General features: G+C 43.8%; 1 pseudogene; it reads left to right on the top strand.

The window, feature by feature from the left end:
- Window positions 1–3103: 3103 nt before the first annotated feature.
- LOC123389836 overlaps window positions 3104–14922 on the top strand; it is a 33756-nt pseudogene continuing 21937 nt past the window's right edge.

The raw sequence follows: 14922 nt of genomic DNA, 5'->3' as shown, positions 1-14922 counted from the left end.
GGATGCCCTGGCCTTTGGGGAACAAGGGTTTCTTGCCCTTGGCCGGATTTCAAACTGCAGCCCATTCTTGATTTATTCACTCCCATATCAATAAGCAAAAAATCAGAGAGGGCTTCACTGCACACAGCCGCGATGGAGTCTGGTCTCCGGATTTCAGCTTCCCCACGAGCTCATTCGGAGACCCTTTGTAAATTCTGAGGGGCTGGAAGAAGAGGGGTCACTGGCGTGTGCAGCATAACATTAAATGGGAAAAGGAGCACAGGGTCTGCGGTTCAGAAGACCTGAATTGAACTAGGATAGTACAATAACTTTTCTGCACAGCCCCGGGGGTTGGAGGGAGTTGGGGAGGAGATGTTATCTTGGCTCAGGGAGCCTCGGCTTTACTAAGTCCATTCGGAGGATGGGATTCCTCCCCGCATGGGGGGGTTCATGAGATATTCTACAGGAAACCAACCTTGTTTGAGGATCTCAATGAGTATAAGTTCTGTTCCTGACTAGCTTTAGCAACTCTGGCTACAATTGCTGTATGGCTGCCTGTGTTCTTCTAGCCCTATCTTGCCAAAAAAGGGCTCTGCGTTGGTTTCCACCTTTAAACCATTTTTTCTCTAGCTTAGGCACAATCACCAGCCCGTGAGGGTAGTGGGCTGTTTCTCTTACCATCACTGTTACCCAGTGATTGGAACGGACCCCAGTGCCCAGGAATTGTTTACTTTATATTCAGTGATCTGCTCCTCCCTAAATAATCTTGTTTTTAAGAAAACAAAGGTACAGAGTCGAAAAAAAAAAAAAAAAAAAAAAGATTGATTCAGTCAGCGGTGAGAGGCTGCTGGTTGGCAGCTGGAGGGGCAGAAACAAAACTTCTACTTTAGCGGACCTGCATAGTTACTGCCTCACGACTTACTCACAATCCTGCTTTCCGTCCGTTATCAGGCCCGCCCAAGCCCGCCATGCTTCAGGGAATCAGGGCTTCCTCAGTGGACCGGTGCTCCCTCATTTGTAGGTGCAGCTGAGTTGCACGGGAAGGACTGGGGCGGCTTCCAGAAAGCCAGACCCCCAACCTCTGACCCTCAAACCTTCACTAACCAGTCTAGCCCTTCTTCCTACATCCTGCTTTCAGAGAGGAAAAGAAGGTGAACATCTGGTCGCATATAAATTACTATGTTGACAATATATGTGGTTATTGTGTTAATTAGAACACTTAAAAATTCTCAAGAGAAGGTGTGTGGTGAGATCCCAAATCCTCCGCTCAGACTGAGGCCCTGGAGTGGAATCAAGAACGGTTCTTAAACAGGCCCTGACTCTGGTCCCTGAAAGACTCTGGCTCCTCCACCCAAAGACTGCAGACCTGCTTCCAGCATGTCATTCTTTCTCCACCGCATTGGCTCCTTGCCAAGCCCTCTTAAGGGCCCTCTGTAAGTCAAGTGCAGGGGAAGAGTTCCTGAAAGCATCACCATCATCAGCTACCCAGCTGAGGGATGAAAAGATCAAAGGGCTGCCCATGCATAGCCTGGGTAAGAAGTTCCCATTCTAAGAAACACAACATTGTTGAGTTTCTGGAGGGAAGCCAGTGAGGAGGAAAGGTCTGAGCCTGTATTGAGCGGACATTGGCAAGTCCAAGGCAAAAACATTAACACCTCCTGATGAGGTCAGGAATTGTGACTTCTACAAATTCAACCACATTCACACCCCTTGTGTCTCAGAGTGTTGTTTCATTAAGGTGCGGGTCGAGCGGATGATCCCTCCCACTGCAGTATTCGCGCTGCACCTGCTCCCCTCCCCCGGCTCACGCAAGTGCGGTGGGGACATGGACCCCTGCTCTTAACCTCCATTGGGGTTTTCTGCCTCACTCCGGCAGCCTACTTGTGTCCAGGGCCAATGAATTTTCAGGGAAAAGCAATTTTTTCCTGGGGGCTACAAACACTTACCTGTAACAGATGAGTTACAAACCCCACAGTGTCTGGAGAAAAAAAAAACCTAAATAAAACAGTCACATTTCCATCTTCAATATTGTCCTACCCAGGTGCCAGTGATTCATTATCAACCACTGAGGACAGCCAGAGTCTGTCCATTATAAACTGGCTTTTAGTAATGACTAGCACATACAGGCACAGAGGGAAACTAAAAAATAAAAACAACAAAAACAAAACACACACACACACACACACACACACACACACACACGGAACCCAGAACTAATGGACATGATTAAAAGGCGGAAGGTTTTCAAACAATCTCTCTCAATTCCTTTTAAAAATCTAAGCACAATCTGTTTACTTCACCCAGTGGTGTCTCTGTAACTTTTCAGTGTTGTAAACTGAATTTAGATGAAAAGAAAATACTAGATATGTGCTCAGTGTCCTTTCTTGAGGAAACTGGTGACTCGTGATACATAGATGTATTCAGTGAATCTGTCAGAGCTGGGATGCTGAGACTTAATATTGTTAAAATGGCAATATCCTTCCAATTACTCTACCAATTCAAAATCCCAGCTGGCTTTTCTTGCAGAAATCGACAAACCAATCCTAAAACTCATATGGGCCCAAGTAGCCAAAATAATCATGGAAGAAACAGCCAAGTTGGGAGGACTGATAATTCCTGATTTCAAAACTTATTATAAAGCTGTAGTAATCAAGACAATGTTCTACTGGTGTAAGGACAGATACATAAATGGACTAGAATTGAGAATCCAGAAAGAAGCCCTTACATTTATGACCAGTTATTTAACTGGTCTTTAACAAAGATACCAAGACATTTTATTGGGGAAAGAATAGTTTTTTTTTTTCCCCAAATAGTGCTAAAACACCTAGATACCCACATATAAAAGAATGACCTTGGACGGTTACCCCACATGATATGCAATAATGAACTCAAAAAGAGATCCTAGACCTAAACGTATAAGCTAGAACATAAAACCTTCACAAGAAAGTACAAAAGTAAGTCTTAATGACCCTGGGATTGGCAATGTTTTCTTAAATACAATGCCAAGAGCAAAAGCTACAGAAGTAGATAAATTGGACTTCATTGAACTAAAAACATTCATACTCAAACAATACCATTAAGAATGTAAAAAAGGGGAAAGATGATGGAGCAAGCGTAAAGAAACATGATCCTTTTAGTTCCAGAAAATCTGGGAAAAAAAAAAAAAAGAAATCTTATCAAGCCCTCAAAGCTACTTAAGCAAGGCAGGCACTTTTGGAAAAGAAGGAGAAATAGAAAGGAAAAGGGGTCAGGTTTAAATGACTGGACTGGTTCCTACATGGTTCCTGGAGGCAACAAGATGACAAGGCGCACCTAAGATGATTAAAAGTGCAGCTTTATGTCTTGGAAATGCCAGATAAACATCACTTGGCCTTTGTTTTTTGCATCAAAGGGATTAATGAGGTGAGTTTTCTGGTGCAGGGGACCACTGCAAGGCTTCTTCTGAAGATTATTTTCAGTAGTGTATTTGTCAAAGCAAACCCCCGGGCCATAAAAACGCTGCTATGGGAATCTTATGTGACTTGGGGATTTCCCAATATGAAGTTTGTCTGAGAATTTATCTTGAAATGCAGACAAGTCAAGGTCAAGAATAAAAGCATAAAAGCATCTCTTTGACAGACAACCTACCTGAAGAAGGTTGGTGTCATTTGTTTAAAAAACATCACTCATGAAATTGCCTTTCTAGGGAAAAATTTCCAGGCAGTCTCTGGGTTCTTGCACCCTTTCCATCTCATGATATCTTGACAGTAGCCTGCTTCCTCAAGAGGGTGGGCTCACCCGGCTCTCCAGATAAATGCATCAATCAGCTCATTCGACAACTGAACCAAACGCAAAATATCAGTAAGCATAATGTGTTGGAAGCGGGTTTTTTTTTTTTTTTTTTTTGCTTTTTGCAACTGTTATACAGTATCTTCAAAGATTATTTTTCTGCCATGTCTTCAGAAGCTGCAGAGAGGTCAGGGAAAAGATGATGATGTCCATGGCAGACACATCCCATCACAGCCCAGCTCCAGGGGGAAGTTCCAGTGTGTTTTCCATACTGGCTGCCACTGCCATCTCTGAAATCAGAAAAGGACTCCTGCCATGGAGGAGGGTCCTGCTTTGTCACATCCTCCATCCTGGAGCTTAATGTTGGTGAATGAATATTCAAGCATGAATACAAGACAGTAGGGGGGCCAAGCCTATGGGTATACTTGAATCTGGCCATTCCTAGAGCCATGTTTGGGAAAGAACTTGAAATACAATCAGAAAGGAAAAAAATGACAACCCACAGTCTCAGAGACAGTAGCTGCAAATCACTTACCTGTTAATGGACTTGTACCCAGAATATGTAAAGAACTCTCACCACTCCATAACAAGAAGATGAATTTGTATCTTTGAAATCACATGCTGCTTTAAAAATGGACAAAGGATATGAACAGATATCTCTCCAAGGAAGATATATGAAGAAGGTCAATGGACACATGAAAAAAAACCGACATATTATTAATCACTAGGGAAATGCTAAATCAAAACCACAGGGAGGTACCACTTCACAGTTAATAGATGGTTCTAATAAGAAAGAGAAAATAATAAGGATGTGGGGAGATTGAAACTTTCCTGCATCACTGATGGGAATGTAAAATGGTACAGCCACTTTGGAGAGCAGGAATTCCTCAAAAAATAAACATGAAATTGCCCTATGATATCATCTTGAGAACTTTTACTATATTGAATTATTTTTCTATTATATTTTAATAAGAATAATGCCTTGTTAATTTATTATGCATTTTCAGAGGTGATCATTTAAAAATATCATTTGCCAGTGTATTGTACATAATCTAAAAGTAATAAATGATTCAGGTGGTGATTGCTTTCTTCACTATTATTCCTCTAATAAATTAATGTAGCAGGCCAGCCCTGAGGCTTTTTTGGAGCCATGTCACAGGAATGTTCAGTCCTTCTCAGGTTCAGATCAATTGGTAAGAATTGACAGAGACTGATAACTTGATAAAGAGTGTACTTTCTTACGCATCATCTTCCTTGAGGCTAAAACTTAGATCTCGAGTTTGAAGGATTTCCCTCAAATCCTTGATTTCCTGTTTAAGATGAAAATTCTTTTCCTACTGCATGCAACCCTGGTGCTTACCCATCTCAGTGGCTTTCCTCATTATTGCTGCTATTTCCATTACCTGGTCAGCATGGGCTCATAGTATCTTAGAGTGATGCTCATTAAATTTCATTATTATACCAAGGTCATCCTTTTGGATTGCCATTAGCAACCCAAACATTTGCCTTAGTACTTGCTTATTTGAAGTCCCAAAGCCTACTGATGTCCCTCCAGGGATGTATGAAGTTCTTTGTGCTCTTGCTACCAGTCTCCATCCGATCTCGGCTGTGCCTTCACCAGTATCTTGAGTCTTCATTCAGTTCTTGAATTTCTTCATAATATTTCTTCATTACTTCTGCTCCTCTTGAGAGCCTGGTTTGCTCATAGAGAGATTTTGCTGCTCTGTCATGGTCTCTTGATCTTCGAGCAAGAGTCATAGCATCAGCAAAGGTCTTCTCCAATGTACAACTCACTTTCTGGTCTCCATTCTTTGCAGCTGACCTGATTTGTGGAAGAATGACATGATCTCCTTAACCCCCAAAGGTGCAGGAACAGCCAGCTTGAATCCTTTCAATGAGGGAAAAGTAAGATGCTAAGAGGAACCACGTCCAAGACTTATAGTGGGGTTGGCTACCTAACTCCCTTCCTGAATCCCATCACTGTTCTTCTGGGTCCCCTCCCTTTAGCCTGGCATTCTTCTGCTCGGGACCATGCATGACATGTGCTCTCTCCCCATAGTTAGGGTGGTTAATAATATCCCAATGGAACAATAAAATGAGATGATCGTCCCTAACTGAAAACAAGATGACTCCCCCCTGAAGCACACCTGTCTCTCTTCTTTTAGCATGGGCCTGCTTCTCTATTGTGCATGAGAACTCATGAACACATCCCCACTATTCTGGTCAGCTTAGAAATCTTGCAGGCTGAGGGAATCTGAGGGAATGAATATTCGTGGAGTATCCCAACCATACAATGTCCCAAAGGCAAAACTCCTAGGCAACCCTCCATCTTTAGAGTTTCCCTCTCAGACCATGAGGGCCTTGAGCAAAGGTGAACTAGGATGCCAGCTGCCCCATGTCCCCCAGCCTCAAGTCGAAGGCTCTGTAGGGCTTTCAGCATTTCCGACAGTGTTTCAGATATGAGGCTGCCTTGGGCTGTGGAGTGTAAAATGCTTCTTGACAGGCTGAAGCTCTGCATGCAGGCACCGGCATGAGTTTTGTGATATGTGAGGACATACCTAATGGGACATCCTTTGCACTCGTTCTAGATAGACACTTAGATTGGAGCACTAGGAATTGATTTTCCTCCCTCCAGCTTCCATTAAACTGTGAATATTCTTCACAGCGGATGCTGATAGGGCTTAGAGAGCTCTTAAGAAAACCAAATACATTAAACCTATATCCCTGTCCCTAAATCAGCATATCTCAATATGGGGCCACAGATCATTTTTGTCACGTAGTCACCTGGGGAGTTTGTTAGTTTGTTAGACACAGCTTTTCTAGGTTCCATCTAAAAACATTAGTGCCAGGGTGCCCGGATGGCTCAGTTGGTTAAGCGTCTGGGTTCAGTTCAGGTCATGATCCTGGGGTCCTAGGATTGATCCCCACATCAGGCTCCCTTCTCAGCGGGGTTCTGCTTCTCACTCTCCCTCTGCCCACAACCCCCCACTTGTGCATGCATATGTGCTCGCTTGCTCTCTCTCTCTCTCTCAAATAAATAAAATCTTAAAACAAAACAAAACCTTAGTGCTTTCTGAACTTTGGGCCCAGAGGTGGGGGGGGGGGTTGCATTTCAAACAAACTTATTTTGCACATGATTTTAGGAACTGTATGAGATGAGTTGAAAGCTGGTCCCACAATTTTAAACCCTGGGGCACCCAACTGTTCCTCTCTTTCCAAGGATACATCATGAAAAAGACAAATGGATGCAAATCTCATCATAATGAAGGAATAAACTAGGTGACTCTTCCATTTTTTTCCACCACAGGGCTGCTTTAAGATACTTGTGGGGCATTTTAGTAGGACTTTGTTCTAGGAAGTCTAATTCCTGTTTTAAGAACCCACAGACGGGTCGTTCGCATTACCTCTTCCTTGCACAGCCCTGTTCACTTCCATCTCTCACCCCGGCCCCGTCTGTGACATGCGCAATTACCTTCCCTCTCTAAGCCAGCAGTTCTCAACTGTGGCTGCACATCAGAGTCACAATAGGAGCTTTTAAAAATACCAATACCCAGCTCTCAACCCAGACTGATTGCATCTGAATTTCTGTGGGTACCAACTATGAGTATTTTTAAAGCTGCTCAAGCAATTCCAGTGGACAAGCAAAGTTGAAACCATAGTTCTGGGGGAACAGTGAACTCATTTCTCATAGATTCCAAGCCCACCCCCATTTGGGTCTATGGTCCTGCCTCCACATTCTTCCCTGTCTGTGGGAATGCACTCTCCCATGATTCCGTCCATCTCCTGGGCTCCATCACTCCAAGAAAAGAATAACGGTGTCCCCAGGAACCCTTCCAGACCCTCCACTACCAGTAAAGTTGCACCATTAGGCTCCTTGCTAAGATCTGCCTGTTTCGTTGCCCAGGTTTCCAGTTTGCTGCCTAAGGCTGCCTTCTCTCTCTTGCTCAGCCTTGCCTCCTGCCCTGATACAACCAAACCGCACAGCTTCCCCATTAGAGTCTGACTTTAGGCCCACCAATTCAGGAACACATGCTCATCTTCATTAACCACTGAGGTCAGCTCACCTCCCTGGCCAATGCCTGAAATGTTGATGGTGCTATGGACAAAAAAAGAGAGAGGCAAGATAATTTTTTTAAGCCTCAGGCTCCTAATCTGCAAAGTAAGAAGAATAATAAACAATTCCTAGGCTCTGAGAGCCAATGGATGAGACTGCCTGCCTTTAAGGTGTCCTTGAATGCCTTCTGGGTCTATCTGTGGGCCAAGGGCAAGTCTAGAGCATCCTGAGGAATAAGAAAGATTGTGTCAGAGGTTGGTACTTAGGGCATCTTATTCTAGAACCATGCCCTGGGCCCCCAGGTTATCTTCCAGTTTACTTGGAGCCTGGACCCTACATCTGCTGTGTCACGGAGCCCAAGCAACATGCTGCTATGTTTCACTGGCTGGCTCTAAGCTGGGGGTGGGGGGCAGCAGTATTGAGGAGAGGCAGGGCCAGACCAGGCCTGGAGCACAGGACATATTTGGCAAAAATATGCTATTATTCTGTCCACAAGGTCAAGACCAGTCCCCTTGGGGTACTTGTCCCATCCCCCAGCATCCACAGCCCCATCTACATGACTGGCTACATCATTGTCCCCATCCTGGCAGGACTTCTTGGTTGCTCTCTGCATCTCCTTGCAGACTCTGCTGCTCACACAGTCCTCCAGGAGCCACACTAGCTCCTGTGCAAATAGTAAAACCACCCAGCAGGACGGATGTGAGTGTTAAATAGTCAACACATGGAAAAGGACTTCTCATTCCAACAAACCATGGTACCAGTGTTAGGGGTATGGTTGCCAAGGAGAAAACCACATTCTTCCACTGAGTGTCACTCTGGGCAGCTGTAGAACTATCCCAGGACTAGGGCTTCTCCCTCTCTGGCCATCTTCATAGTCAGACGTTCCTGGGTGTGACTCCCAGCTCTAAGCTCTCTGTGTGACCTTGGCCATGCATCGCATGTTTCTTGAGAACCCACTTCTCCATTTGAAATATGAGAATAGTTCAGCGTTTTTGTAAATATTTCAACTATCATAATGATTCAAGATTAGAAGTAACATCACGTATGTGTGAAACATCTGGGTTATCACACACACTGACTAAATCATGGCCTTTACTATTAATATTACTGTGACTGAGAGCCAGGAAGTGTGGGATCTCATTTTGGGGGAACGAGTTTTAGAAGGGGACTTCATTGGTGTTCTCAGTGGACCCCTTAAGGGCTAATTTTCCCTTCCCTCCACCTCACCTGAGCCTCCTGCTCTACGCCCACTTCTGCACACCAATTGCCCGAAAGCTCTTGCAAACACAATGCCTAGTGTCATGTTCTGGTCCTCCTTTTTATAGGTGGGGAAATGGGTCCCCTCTGCACAGAGCCAAAACCCACATTCAGAACTTCTGGCTCCAGACTCGAGGCCCATTCCTCTGCCCGCCTAGCTCTCTCTGCAAGAGTTACATTTGGTAGCAGTTTTTGTGTTTTGTTTTGCTTTTATAAAATCATGATTATTGCTTCTTCTATCTATAGCATCATAGAGGATAACACAATGAAATGAGGAATGAGAAGCTGCCAAATCCTGATTCAGAGATGGGCTTGGTGGTTTCCTTATGTTGGTTCCTTTCTGTTTCACTGAAGGCCTGTGTCTCCTGCCAAGGTACAGCCTGGAATGGATCCAGACTTGGCCTTGATCCCAGGTCTCCTATTCTTAGTATTCTCGATATCCAGGGTAATGGGTTTCTGTTTCCCAGGCCGAGTGGCCTCCTGGACGTCTGGACATTAGCCCTTTTTTGGAGCTGGGATTTGATGTTTTCTCTCAGCCCATCATGTCTCAGCATTCGTCTCATTGACTCATGCCCCGGAGCTCCTGTTCCATTCATCTGGTCTGTTCTTATTAACTGCCCACTCCTGCCATCCCACCTGGCACTCTTTGACTCACTGGGTGGTGGGAAATGGTACAGAGTAGTGGAGAAGAGGACCTAAGGTTAAATTTGAAGACCCCTAAAAACTGGGAGACCCACTACCACCACCACAGAGTCAATGTTCAGTGGTGGCCCTTGTGGACATTGTAGAGGCACATCCACAACTAAGGCAATCCAAAGAATGAAAGGACAGCAAGAAGATACAGGGTACTCATCACAGGGTGCATACCCATGTTTATGAGATAATTTGGAGAGTGCATCTGCTTCCATTTGAGGAGATAAGACACATTTATTTGAAATTCAGTCTAATTTTATGTATAATGTATACTAATAATACATATTTATGTATAAGTATACATACTTACATTAAGTTACAGAGTATAAACCAGAGGAGTTTCAAGATGGGTATGAGACTTTACCCTGCTTTCCCATTAAATTAGCCTGCCACAGTTCTATGGATGTGGGCAGAAGACTCTAGTGGCTCAGACAAAGGACTTAATTACTCATGGCACATAAAGAAGCATGTTCCCCTGTACCACTCCCCCAAGTTCATGGGGCACAGTGGAGCAGTCCAATGGGCGGTGAACACACAGTGGGTCTCACTATGCTTAGTTAGGAAACCCTCACTCCTATAAAAGACTCCTGGCAAATCCACCCAAACTTTGCCTGGATGGAGATATTATCTTTATTATTTTGGTCAGGCAAAATGTGCTTTGTGTCCAGAGGGGGTCACTTTTTCTACATTTCAAAGTTGTTTACTACACAAACGTCCTTGAAAACTCGTCCAGAACAAAGGCTATCATTGCCTCTGCTAATGAGATACACAAAAAAGCAAAAGTACCATGGAAAATTGTCTCCAAAAAAGTTATAAAAATCTATAAATGAGAAGTTGCAAAGTGAGGAATACTGCATTCTATCCAACTAAAAAGATAAGGGGTATTTCCAGTTGATTAAGGACACAAACTGATTCCCCCCCTCCCCCGGAATTTCCCTTATCTGATTCTACTTAACAATACGCCAGTGATCTGCATAGAGAGATTTCTTGAACATATGCCTGGGAGGAAAGACCATCCAAAGGATGTTGGGTGCAAGGGGACAATCAATCTGGCAGGTGTAATTTTCTTGAAAGTGATCTAAAAGGCAGCTGATTCAGTGCAGGGGATGGAGAGCTGGCTAGAAAACTTAGTGGGGCAGAGACCATGAAGGGGTCTCCTTCAGAGTTGCTTACCGAGGAAGAGAGGGATTGGATATGAGTGTTTTTGCAGGGGTAGGAACTTTGTTCCTTCTGCTTTGTGGGAAGTCTGTATCAGTGATGACAATGATCATGAACCTGGTTCTTAGTGATCTGAACCCATAGAGAGTTGTGAAATCCTAAGGAGAAAACAATCTGAAAGTCTTGCTTCTTTTGGCTTTGGGAAGCATTCTGTGACTCAGAGAACTCTTCCTTCTCCATAAGGAGGAAGGAGACCAACAGAGCAGCACATTCCCTTCAAGTTCACAAGATTGTGTTCTTCTTTAGTCTGTGTACCCAGCATGGTGCCAAGATGTGCAAGATGCCACAGGATAAAAATGGTGCACATCTCTGGGGAGTCAACTTTCCATTCATTCATCCATTCGTTCATTCAATAGTAAATTTGTTCATTTGTTGAATCATCAATTTACTCAATTTGCCATATACTAAGTATTTTCAACCCATAGGTAATTTAAATTATAGTTTTATAGTAAATTAACATAAGGGTTTTGAAGTCAACTGAAAATTTCATGTTAAATTTTAAAAATATGACTACAGACATTAAAAACATTTCCCACTAGTTCTTTCCTTGATTTATTTGCTCGACAAAATGTTACCAAGGAACAACCGTGCACCATGCATGGTTCTAGGTGTACAAATAAATGAATACGATAATTTTAGGAAAAGATAAGTGTTGTAAAGGAACTAAAACTGAACAAAGTATACATAGTGACTAGAGAGACGGATGGCTAAATTAGATGGATGGTCAGGAAGAAGATGACATTTGAGCTGAGATCTGGATGACAACAAGAAGCAACAAGATGTGAGATGACCTATGGGTGATGTTCCAGGCAGAGAACACAGCAAATGCAAAGGTCCTGAGGTTTAAAGAGCTCAAAAGGTAGGATGGAGGCCAATGTGTCTGGAGAGTGGTGAGCAAGGAAGTAAAAGGCAAGGAACGGCAGCAGAGAGAGAAAGAGACCAGCTTCTACAGGCTTTTTGAAAAGCCATGGTGAAGAGTGCCCAGGATTAGAAGAAGCCCTGGGAGAGTGTTCAACAGTAGGGCAATCTGATCTGATTTATGCTTTAAATAGCAACCTTGGGCAAAAGTGAAGGTGGGAAACGTATTGGAAGACTGCTCTTCGTTTATTTGCACTTCTCCCCTGAGTGAGCAGCCCGGGCTTATGTAAATATGGGGCACAAGTGGGAAAACACCCCCAGATGCATCTGGAATACATGGGGCAAAGACATCCTGAAGTAGATGAAAATATATGATTGAATCTTCAATGTGCACCATCAACGTGCAGATCATCAAGTAGACATCAACATGTCTGCAGCAGCATGAAGCCAAGAACTGGCTTTATAAAAAGAAAAAAGACAAGACTTACCCATCCTCCTGCAAAGTCCTCCTCTCCCTGTCATCCCCAAATTCAGAACATCTGACAGGAAGCAACATTCTCACACACATGTACTTGTCCACTGGAATCCACCTGCTGAGCAACATGGCAATTTGGAAGTAAGGGTTTGCAAAGAGAAGAAGGAGAAACTTGCCAGCCACATCACTGCCAAATAACATTTATTAAAACCTACTGAGTGCACAGTATATAAGGAGATATAAGAACTTGGCCCTGTGCTTCTGGAACTCATGTCTGGATGGAGAGACAGGACAGAGGCATCTGCAATACATGTCACAGCCTTCAATCATCCGAGCAATGGAAACTGAGTTTAGCCCTCTTTATGGGGTAACCGGGCAGGTGCAGTGCAGCTGAGGGTCAGGTTCAGGGTCAGGAACTGAGCCAAGTCCTTGGCTAGAGGTGCTGCCGGAGCCTGGCTGTCCCAAGAACACTGATCTCCACAAGCATTAGAGAAGACCCAGAGAAACCTCCCAAGAGGGATGGCCCTGATGAGGAAGGTTCCATCACCTCCTCCATGGCTGCTCAAGCCACGGCTCATAAGCCTACCAGGCCAGCCAAGCCAGGTCAATACACAGGCCCAGCCTCCATCTGTGTCAACCACAGAACAATCCCATGCATTGTTCTCTCCCTAATTTGTTTCTCATTGTTCTCTCCCTAATGAGTCCCTTCACGCTTGTTAAAGGGCCTAAATTATTATTTTACTTTTTCAGGGAAATTGCACACAATTTAGTGAGTACTCCATAGCATGCTCAGCATCCCTTACAATCTTCCTGGGCAGGAGACTGAATCACGCCAAGTTTCTGGGTCTGAAACACAGCCATCTCTCAGCTGAGTCTGCAGCAAAGGATAGAGCAGCCACCTGGCCCTCTCGAGCTCTCAACTGCTTGGTCACTGAATTAGTCATGATCCGTGGTTGCAAACAATAAAAACGCACCCTGGTTAGTTTCTACACAACAGGAATGGATTGAAAGCATATCAAATAACTACAAAATCAAAAGGAAATCTCAGAAAGAGGCTAGAACCAAGGGGCCAGGGGGGCAGGTGGCTACAAGTACACCGGAACTCATGCAGTGGGACAAATCTGGCAGGCATGCCGTACCTCCTGCTGCTGGATCAGAACCAACCACCAACACTGGCATGAGGTCAGTGGGCTTTCCTACACGTCTGCCTTACTCACTCCAGATGTTAAGTCCCAGTGGGAACATCTGGTTGACCAAGAGAGGGGTCATGTGTTTGTGCAGAGAGAATATCCCAAGCTCTGACTCCTGTGCCGCAAACATAAGATGGGCTTTGACACACCAGGCTGCGGTCAAGTTAACAAATGTCCACTAAAGCCACTGAATGCTGTGTGATATTAGGCAAAACATTTGAGCTGCTCCATGCTTCAATTTGGTCCTTGGTGAGGATAATTTGAATTGAAATAACAACAAGTTTTGAAAATATAAACCAGTAAGAAGCAATCTGAGTGTAATATTAGAAGAAATTAGGGTGGGCCTAAGTGACTTGAAATAGCACAGGCAAAAAGGCCTATTGGTGCTTTTGGCTAGAGGGATTTCCCATCAATCCAAGATGGACAACAGCCTCCTCCACAACCAGGCCATAGAAACTGAGCCCCAAGAGGTCCAGACACAAAGTGGAGTATTCAACCATGTATCTTTAAATCACTGTAATCAAAAGCTCAAGGAATTATATGCCTGGGTGGCTCAGTAGGTTAAAGCCTCTGCCTTCAGCTCAGGTCATGATCTCAAGGTCCTGGGATTGAGTCCCACATCGGGCTCTCTGCTCAGCAGGGAGCCTGCTTCCTCCTGTCTCTCTGCCTGCCTCTCTGCCTATGTGTGATCTCTGTCAAATAAATAAATCTTTAAAAGAAATAAATACTAAGATGGTGAATTTTAGCAGTAAACTGCAAAGTATATATAAAAAAAAAGGATGGCTACTATACTATAATTAAAAATTCAATGGCTAGGTTTAGAGAGAATTAGTGAGGAATATCAGAATAACTTATCCAGGCCAAAGCATGGAGAAAAAAGAGATAGGAACACTGAAAAGAGCATAAGAAATATATATTAGTCAAGTAAAACAAGATTTAAAATATGTATAATGGATTAACAAGGCAAGAAACAACAAATATTGGAGAGGATGTGGAGAAAGGGTAGCCTTTTACGCTGTTGGCAGGAATGCAAGCTGATGCAGCCACTTTGGAAAAGAGTGTGGAGATTCCTCAAAAAATTAAAAATAGAGCTACCCTATGACCCAGAAATTGCACTACTGGGTATTTACCCTGAAGATACAGATGTAGTGAAAGGAAGGGTCATATGTACTCCAATGTTCACAGCCAAACTGTGGAAAAAGCCAAGATGTCCTTAAACAAACTAATGGATAAAGAAGATGTGGTCCATTTACACAATGGAATATTACTCAGCCATCAGAAAGGATGAATACCCAATTTTTGCATCAACATGGATGGGACTGGAGGAGATTATGCTGAGTGAAGTGAGTCAACCAGAGAAAGTCAATTATCATATGGTTTCACTTACTTGTGGAACCTAAGGAATAGCATGGAGGACATTCTGACAAGGA

Source organism: Mustela putorius, unplaced genomic scaffold (genome assembly GCF_011764305.1).
Source record: "Mustela putorius furo isolate JIRA1106 unplaced genomic scaffold, ASM1176430v1.1 tig00004036_pilon_pilon_pilon, whole genome shotgun sequence".
Taxonomy (NCBI): Eukaryota; Metazoa; Chordata; class Mammalia; order Carnivora; family Mustelidae; genus Mustela; species Mustela putorius.
Note: the sequence above shows the minus strand (reverse complement) of the source record. Positions and strands in the feature narration are given on the sequence as shown.